Raw genomic sequence first — 9,918 nt, 5'->3', positions numbered from 1 at the left:
AGTGGGATAGTTAAAATTGTGGTCCTTGAGGTTTCTAGACTCATATACAATCACTTGACCATCCTACATCAACACCGCACCCATGACTTCCAATGAAGCATCTATGTAAACCATAAAATTGCCTACATAATTAGGCACTACAAAGACAGGTGCATTGGTCAAACACTCCTTAATAGAAATGAATTTTTCCTCACACTAGTCTAACCAAACATACTTCTTCCCTTTTTTCTGAAGAGAAGTGATGGGATGAGATATACATGAGAAATCCTTCACAAAGTGATGGTAATAACCCTCCAATCCCATGAAACTAAAAACTTCAAAAACATTTGTAAATACTAGCCAATCCATGATAGCTCAAATTTTCTCTATAGATCCACCACAATACCATCACCAATGATTATATGCTCCAAATACTTCACCTCTGACTTGAAGAAACCACATTTACCCAAGTTTCCATACAATCAATGATCTCACAAGCACTACAACACTTGGTGTAAATGGACCTCATGCTCCTCTACATTCTTCAAATAGATCAATATGTCATTCAAGAATACAATGACACATAGATTGAGGTACATGCCAAATACTCCATTCATCAAACTTAGAAACATAGTTGAAACATTGGTTAACCCAAAGGGTAGAATCATGAACTCATAGTGCCCATACCATGTATGGAAATATGTCTAATGAATGTTAGCCTCCTTTGGATATGAAGCTAGTGGTATCCCAACTTAAGATCATTCATTGAGAACACTCTCCCTTCATTTGATCAAACAAATCATCTATCCTCAGCAAAGGGTACCGGTTCTTCACTATCACCTTATTCAATTATCAATAGGTAATGCATAAATGCAATGATCCACCTTTCTTATTCACAAAGATGACTAGTGTACCCCATGGGGATACAATAGGATGAATATGGCCCTTGGCCAATAATTCCTCCAATTGCAAACTAAGCTCACTCAACTCTTGAGTAGTCATGTAGTAAAGAGCTTGTGAAATTAGCTTTGCTCTTGGTATGAGATTGATCTAGAAATCAATGTCATGTTATAGTGACATACTTGGTATCTCATTAGAAAACATTTCTACATACTTATGAAGGAGGGGGTGATCATCAAGTGTCATTGTATGACTCTTGGACTCCTTACAATCATTGACAAATACTAAAAACAACTAACATCCCTTCCACATACTCCACTTTAGTTGGTTAGCTAAGATCATACGAAGTAAGACTGGTCTCTAGATCCCTAAAAGTTCCATCTACCCACATGTGTCATCGACATACTATATTGACTTATGACATAAAGCTATATTTTCTTGATGGGAAGATAACTAATCCATGCCCAAAACAATGGCATACAATCCTAGAGGTAGAATATGAAGATCCACTATAGTGGTGAAGGTACCCAAGTTCAAACTACATCCACTTACCAAGGAGTCTACAACCACTTTGGATCCCATGGTTAACTCAATCTGCCACTTATCAACCTAATGGGCTGCCACTAGCCCACATCACTGAATAAGAGATGATAAAGTAAAAGAATCTAAAGCACCTAAGTTAAACAATACTAGAGATGAAGTACCATGAAATGTACTTGTAGCCTTGACTATGATACCTTGGTGCTCAACTTGATGGTTATTATCCACTAAAAATACTCAAAGATTTCTACCAGCATCTCCCATAGAAGATTTTGATCTGGTTGCACCTCTACTAGGTCTGGTAGATGGTTTAATAGGAAATTTTCATACTTTATGGCCAAGCTGGCCACAAGAGAAACATTCTCTTAGAAAGCTAGAATTGGTTCCACATCCACCTTGAGAAACACTAGAATAAGGTTCACTTCCTTTACTAGAGTTTTGATGACTACTCTAAGGAGGGTGATCCTACTAGGACTTCTAGCCATGGTTTTGGTCATCTCCCTTCTTCCCTAAGGCACCTAAATTTTATCCACCTTTAGACCAATTTCCCTTTTATTGATATCCATGATGATTACCACCACCTTGTGAGGGTGCTAATTGGGCTTGGCTCTTTCCTGAGGACTGAGTGAACTATGCATCCTACCCTAAATTTCATGCACTATGGTTTTGAGAACCTAATTTACTATTGAAGCCTCTAGCCAAGTTAATCTATGCAATCTATGCCTTCTCTACAACAAGAATAGGAGTCCTAGGTTGATTCATCCAAACCTATCCAGTAAGGCATCCTTAAGGCCTCAGATAAAATGTTGAGTAAGGAGTATCTCATCATGATTGTAGCATGAGTACTTCCTAAGCTCAAAGAATTAGATCTCATACTAGTCCATTGACATGTTCCCTTTTATGATCTCAAGGAACTCATCAACATGAAACTCTCTGAACTAAGGAGATAGGAATCTCTCTTAGGACCTCTCCTCAAAGATCTCCTAGCTTAGATTTGTGATGCTAGTCTGGAGTGGCTACCCCTCTATATTCCACCAAATGGATGCATGGTCTTTTAGTTGCATAATTTCACTACAAGCCTTTAGATTAGTTGCATATGGGTGCATGGTAAAGTGACACTCTATGTCTAATAACCAAGTCTCTACCCCGAAGCCACCTCCCTTTCCATAATAGAGTGGCAGTTTGGACTATTGAAGGGTATTCATAATGTCCAAATAGATGGAATCCTCATCGTTGTGTTTCCTACCACCTCAATGGTGCCTTTGGCCACCTGATGGTGAATAGAAATGTTCACACTCCTCCTATTTATTATCAGACATATGAGAATCTCCATGATGAGATCTCTCTTCTTGACTATGGTCACATCGATTCTCCTCTATACAAGGTCCCAACTGAGCTATGATTTCTTATAGAAAAGGCATCTGTGCCCCAATTCCATTGTGATCATTTTTACCTTATTCTCCCTCACCATCCTAACGTTCCACCTCATGGTGTTCTTCATTAACAACTCGTCAGTTACCACCCTGACCACCAAGTCTACATGCAATTGGCATAAATATGGAAGCAATAAGATAAGATTAGTATCATACATCACAACCATAAGAGTCACAAGCATGAACCACAATGAGATATCAAGATAATAAAAATAAGACAACAATACACACACTAAAATATAACATAGTGGAAACATAACATTGAGATCCCAATGTTACAACAAGGGCTCTGATACTAGATGTAATACCCCACCCATATATCCTTGGAACAAGGATAAATAAAAGCCAAGATTTTTTATTTATTTAAAAAAAAAGTATGAATGCACATGAAAGTCAACATATAAGGATCACAAAGATTGCAACAGAAGACTAAACAAAATCCAAACACCAACGAACCTCCAAACACCACTACTCACAAAAATGATAACTTACAAAAGTCACAAAACACATTTGAATCCAAAACATTATGAATTTTAAAATTCAAACCAACAAGTCCAAGAACTCTACAAAGGGTATCCCAAAAACATATCAAATTTTTTTGGTTGAGATGAAAAGTACCTACGGGTCACTCAAGAAGGTTTCTTAACAAAACTGTGTGAAATTTTCAAACAACATGGACGATACTTTCTAGTATCATATGACTTTTCTCAAGAAGCCATGCAATACATTCAAAGACTGGGCAAAAATTTTTCTAAGGGCATGTGACACTCTTCTAGTGTCATACAAAATTTTTCCAATGGGTGTACAATACTTTACAATATCACACAACATTTTTTCTTAAGGAATATGATACTGGAAAGTATCACACAATATTCCTTCTTTGGACATGCAATACTTTATAATTATTGCTCAGTACTAGAACATTGTCACCTAGAAAATGAAGAAATGAACTAAGAAACTTTAGAGGGATACAACAAGAGTTAGAACCTCCACATTGGGGAGTACCATATCCATAAGTTGAGGCTTGGACACTTGAACACAATAACTAGAAGACAAAACTAAATCTAATCATCTAAAACACAACAGTAAGGGAAACTTACTGAAAGCAACATCGCAATGAATGAACATAAAAAAAATCATGTGTGGTTCCTCCCAACCATAATAGCATCATGAGACCTTGAAGGCCCTAGCCATCCCCTACACATAACATCCAAAACTATGAACTGGATAGTTAGAGCTATCTTATGAGGACATCACTACTAAAATATAGTAACATCATAAGAATAGGAAATCTAACATGCTAAACCAATAAGAATATATACTCCAACTAAGAAAATTACATCATCTAATAATATGCTAAAAAACATAATATAAGAATGTGTCAAATAACTAACATCATCTAAACACGATATCCAAGCATTCCAATTAAAGCACAAATCATAAAGAAGCATACACTAGAATCCTAGATATACCAAGTGAACATTAAGCACTAGACACACTAGAATAATACACCATCCCTATACACTAGTACCTAGTAGTGGTATAGGTAGCTATGCCTCCCAAACATGTGAAACCTATAGGTCCACTCCCACTATGCCAATGGAGATAATGATCTGACCACGAAAACACATAAAGAAAATGTCCATGGTTAACACTCATGCCAGACAATAAAGAGGACTACAACCAAGATCATGAGATAATACAAGTGGATTAGGTCTTGGTCAGACACTCTATGGGTCACTATATAGGGGTTCACTAGAGGGTAAATAACTTGGCATCAAGTAGCCAAGCTAGTGGTGGCAACATCAACTTCTCAATAGTAGGCACACAATCCTGATAGCATCTACTTCCCAATGGAAGGTGCACAATCCTGTGTCCTTAGACTTAACTAGGTGCTCCCATAACAAGTTTCCTCAAACTAAATTGGGTGCTTACTTAACATTTTATTATCTAGTTAATTTATTTAGTTATTACTTAATTAGAACTTCTTTATGTCAATCCTTTAGGAAATAGTCACCAAGGTTGTGAGAGAAGCCCCTCCATGCTACCCTACATACCCATGCTCATCACAATGATGAGTGCCCAAAGGTATGCATATTCCCAACCCAACCCCAATGAACATAACTCAACCAAAATACAAATGGGAGATAGGGCCTCACAAGTCACTTGAAAAATGCATACGCACATGCTTGTGTGTGGTGCACTAGCATCACAAAGAACATAACACAAGGGATGAGAACACGAGGAAAAAATAACACTAAATTTAATACAAGCTTACGAGAACAGATGTGACATGATGCATCCCAATGCAACATAAAAGTGTAAAAATGGTTTAACTAAAATCCTATAGATGATCTAGGTCCATAGCTACCATCATGCCAAGAAAACTTGAGAAAATTGGGTGACACATAAATCAAGGTAAAAACCCCAAAAATAAAAATAAAATTGAAAATTAAACCCGTTTGGTATTAGGGAAAAAAAACCACAAAAACCCAATAAAATTTAGGTTTGGACACCATATGCAAAATTGGCTAGCATAATAGTGCAAAACCCCAAACCCTCATCCTAAAAAATAGGAAAACATTCATACCCATCCCACTAGGCAAAACTAGTAATCAGAAATGAAGAACACTAGTTCTCATCCTCCTAACATACACCTACTAGAAATAGAAGTAGAAATAGAACAAAAATATAAAAATGGGAGAGCCCTACCTAATAGCCAATAGGGCAGAAACAAGAATCAACACAATAAAATAAATAACTCACAAAATCTGCCAAAAGTCATGAAAAAAAAGGTCTTACCAAGCTGGATCCAACAAGACCAATCTTGCAAAGATCCCACGCATGTATCTCTCACAATGTACATAAATGAAATCCTCTAAGAGGATTTTGGGAAAAGCTTGCAAGTTTCTAATATGTAAAATTGAGAAGTGAGAAATTAATTTTCTCTTTGGATACTTATTCACTTTTTGAGTGAATAATTGATTAGGGTGAATAACTAGGAAGACTAGCTAAACCCCAAATCAACCCAAATGAAAATAGGTCATTCCAAGTAATTGGAATTCATCTATAGAAAAGCTACAAGAAATTAAAATTAAATAAAATAAATCCCAAAAACCCTTAAACCAAAATCACATAATTCCTTAAACATTTCACAACAATGTGAACCTCTAAATGCATAGACATGATCACGTATTTAATCACATAATGAAAATGAGTCTGGATTTATCAAATCATTAGAAGGCTTCATTTAAACATTAAAATAAGATACATTGACCATGCAAGGATGACATTGGTAAAATATGAACAACTGAATCATTAACTCCACGTGCTACTACCAAGGATATAAATGTTGTGCACTAAAACACATGATCAAGTGCAATTACATATAATATCATAGTTGAAGCAATAAATGCATTAAATAACTTAACTTAACCATTTATTCAATTATACTAAAATAATCCATTTACACCACTCACATTCACATAAAGTATAACAAAGCAAGAATGAAGTAAATAATCATTGAATTAAATCCACATATAACCAAATCGGAGATATCTCCAAATATCAGATAACTAGATATCATCATAAAACGTATTGTCATCTCAAAATAACATCATCATGCAAATATGATCAACTGTACAACATACTAATCTAATATCTATGACACTCAAAATCAAAGTATAACATCTGATGCTCAGGTCATCTCAACATGTAAAAATAAAATGATTAATAAGTATTTCTTGGATCAAAATATAACAAGGTACAAACTACAAACAAAAGAGAAACTACAATAAGAAAAAGCTATGAAGGCTGGAATTACCAGATCCACATATGAGACATTCTTGATGAGAAAAAAGAGAAATCTCTATTATCAAAAGTGAATTAATTTTATAGAGAGATCAATCCTTATAAAGGAGATCAAAACCATAAAAGGTAAAACCTAAATTGCATGATAATAATTAATAAAATAGTTAATTATTATATGCTAAAAGTTTAGCTTAAGTAGAGTAGAGTTAATTAGAAAATATCTAATTACTCTAACTCCCCCCCTTAAGATAAACTCAGGTAGTAGTGAAAAACCTAGAAACTACTACTGAAAGTAAATTTGGGTCCTGGCAAACGAGGCCTAACAAGGTACCCAAGAACAACCAAATCTCTATAAAGAGGACAAATAGAAAAAACCACATGGGAAAAACCCTACTCCAAAAAGAGATGGAAACAACACTAAAAGAAGTAGTGAAGGACTAAAGAAGCCTCTAAACTAGGGAATATCCTAGAAGATAGGAACAAAAGGATGATCATGTGCAACACTACTGAAATATGTAGAAGCTGCAAAGCTTTTTCAAAAGCTAATTGCTGATATGAAGAACCTCCAATAAAATATAATCTAACTAGGTCAAGAAGACTATAATTTTCATGGGTACTCTCAGAAGGCACTACTCAAATCAAGAGGCACACAAAGGAAAGTAATTGAACTCAAAGATATAGATGACATAAAAAACCAAAACTTGAAGGTTTGATCAATCGAACATGGAAGGCTATAAACAAAGTAGGAACAAAAAGAAGAGTGTCTATATGGTAAGTGATCCATCTCATCAAAATGCATAGGTACCTAACCACTACATCCACCTAGTACATAGGAGCAAAAATTGAATATATAGCTTACTCCATCAAACCAAGGAAGCATAAGAACAGACATAAGAACCTCCCTAATTTAGACAAGGTTGAGGTGACAAGCAATTGGAAAAGTGGGCCAAAATAACTACATCTCAAGGAACCACAATCAAGATGAAAAAAATAATACATATGTGTGTACTGAGGTAATCAATCTCAGACACCTCATGAGGATAATGCAATAGAAGGAAAACTAATTGGACAAAGGAAGATGGAAAACAAAGGAAAAATCATTAACCCCCCTATGAAACTTTAATCAGAATAGTGCATGTACAATAAGGCACAAGATATGGTAAATCCTAAGAATATAGTAATCTGCATGAGTGTCCTTAGATGACACTACTCAAATAAGAAGGAAAAACAAGGCAAATCAGTTGAAATGAAAATATAGATGGGTCTTGGTGATCTAGATCCAATTGGAAAGATTATCATAGAGAAACTAACTCCAATTTATACACTCTCCTTTTGCACACACACAATTTTTACCATGTAGAAAAAGTGCCCTACAAAGTTTAGAGAGTCTTCATTTCCCTTCAAATGATGCAAACATACGATGATATCTATAATCCCCCACTTTAGATTAGTTCCATATAAGGTCTTTGAGACTTTTCTCTTTCTACTTTAGGGAGTCTAGAACTAGGTATTCATCATGTCTCCCTTTTGTAGTGTCTTCTTCTCATTGAACATTGAGGTCAAGTTTCAAAAATCCATGTGCGTATACACATTCCTTGTTGATAGCTTGAAACTATTTTGCAATGTGTTTTGGTCAAGGGTTAGATAAAATTTGTCTCCCAGCATTTTGATTTTCTTAGTGTCTAGATCAAAATGAGTTATGCACTCATGTACTATCTTTGATGCTTGTGCTACAATAGGAAAACCAACCACCTCAACCAAACTTCTTTCCTTCAACCTTTGTGTGATTGGGTGAATTGGGTTTGCGTTCAACCTCTGATGCAAATAAACAAGATCATAAAATCTCAAAAAAGTGTCACTTAGATTTTTTAGTGTGTGATTAATCCTGTTAAGACTTTCATAACCCATAAACCTTGCAACCATGTCTTTTATAACACTTTGAGAAACTAAATAAAAAATTTCAAAAATGGCCGTTCGAGAGGAGTAATAAATTTTTCTAGATGGTTAGATTACTTTATAAATCCACTTTTTTATTATTGGTTAAAAATCTTGGCAATCAAATTTGTACTAAATTTTGGTACACTTGAAGCCTTTAGTGATTGAGATTTCATTAACTCTAGGTTTAACATGCATAAAATGATGTCATCCATGCCTTTTGTACAACCCATTAATGGAAAAGATCAAATATTTTGAAAATATGCCAACTTGAAATGGAGAAGCAAGAATTATGTCTTCCTGACATGAAATTTGGCTAAGGCATGGAAATCCTATTGGGCTTCAAATTTTCAAATTCTAGTAGGGATTTCTTCTCTTCTATCTTTGGAGAACTTCTCCCACTTCTCTTCTAAAAACATCTTATACTTTGCCATTTTCACCTTTTGGAAAACTCTAACACTTATTCTCTTTGAAATATTCTTAAAACACTTCACTCAAACCATTATCTTCAAATATCTTTGGAAAGTGAATCTCTACAAACAAAATTTTGTGGACTTATCCATTTTTCCACTTTTGGGAATCTAAGAATTGTGACTGCAGAAATTTAGGGTGCCTTGAAAACAACCTCTTCTTGAATAATCTTTACACTTGGATTTTTATCTCTTTGGGGAACTCTAGAAACCTCTTCTCTTAGAAAATTTCTCCTCAAGATCTTCACTTGATATTACTTTAGATGTGAACTTAGTCATTAGAGTAACCTTTTTCACATTTCAGGAAATCCTTGAGAATTCTTCGCCCCTTGGTAGGGGAGAAGTAGAGTAGGTGAAACTCTAAACTCTAAATTCCTTCAAAGATCTTGAAAATTAGGAAAATTATTCTCATTGGGGGGGTTGAGCCTAGAAAATTATAAGTGTGAATAACACTTAGAGGACCCAACAACTCACAAGTGAACTGAACTAAGGGATTTTCTTCTGAAGGCAAGTAGGTGAGACACTGGTGCACTGTAATCCTAAAGACTTAACAAAAGAAAATAAGGGATTCCTGATGAGAAGGAAATCCTACCCAAACCAAACCTACAACTTAGGAAAATTTTAGCATGGGTTTGGAAATTGATATAAATTCATAGAAAAGGGATGACCTAAAAATGGGCCAACAATTAGCTCTAACTATGGACTTGGGCTCATAAGTGCTTAAGCAAGGGACCTACCATATCTAGTTTTGCAAAGCAATGATAGGTCACACACATAAAGTAGGAAAGGGAAAAAAAATAAAATAAATAAAAGTAATAGAAAGCAAACAAAATAGAAAGAAAACCTAGGCT

Source organism: Cupressus sempervirens, chromosome 11 (assembly GCF_028749045.1).
Source record: "Cupressus sempervirens isolate cs-2001-9-10 chromosome 11, ASM2874904v1, whole genome shotgun sequence".
Lineage (NCBI taxonomy): Eukaryota > Viridiplantae > Streptophyta > Pinopsida > Cupressales > Cupressaceae > Cupressus > Cupressus sempervirens.
The sequence above is the reverse complement of the archived record's forward strand: the minus strand, read 5'-3'. Positions refer to the sequence as shown.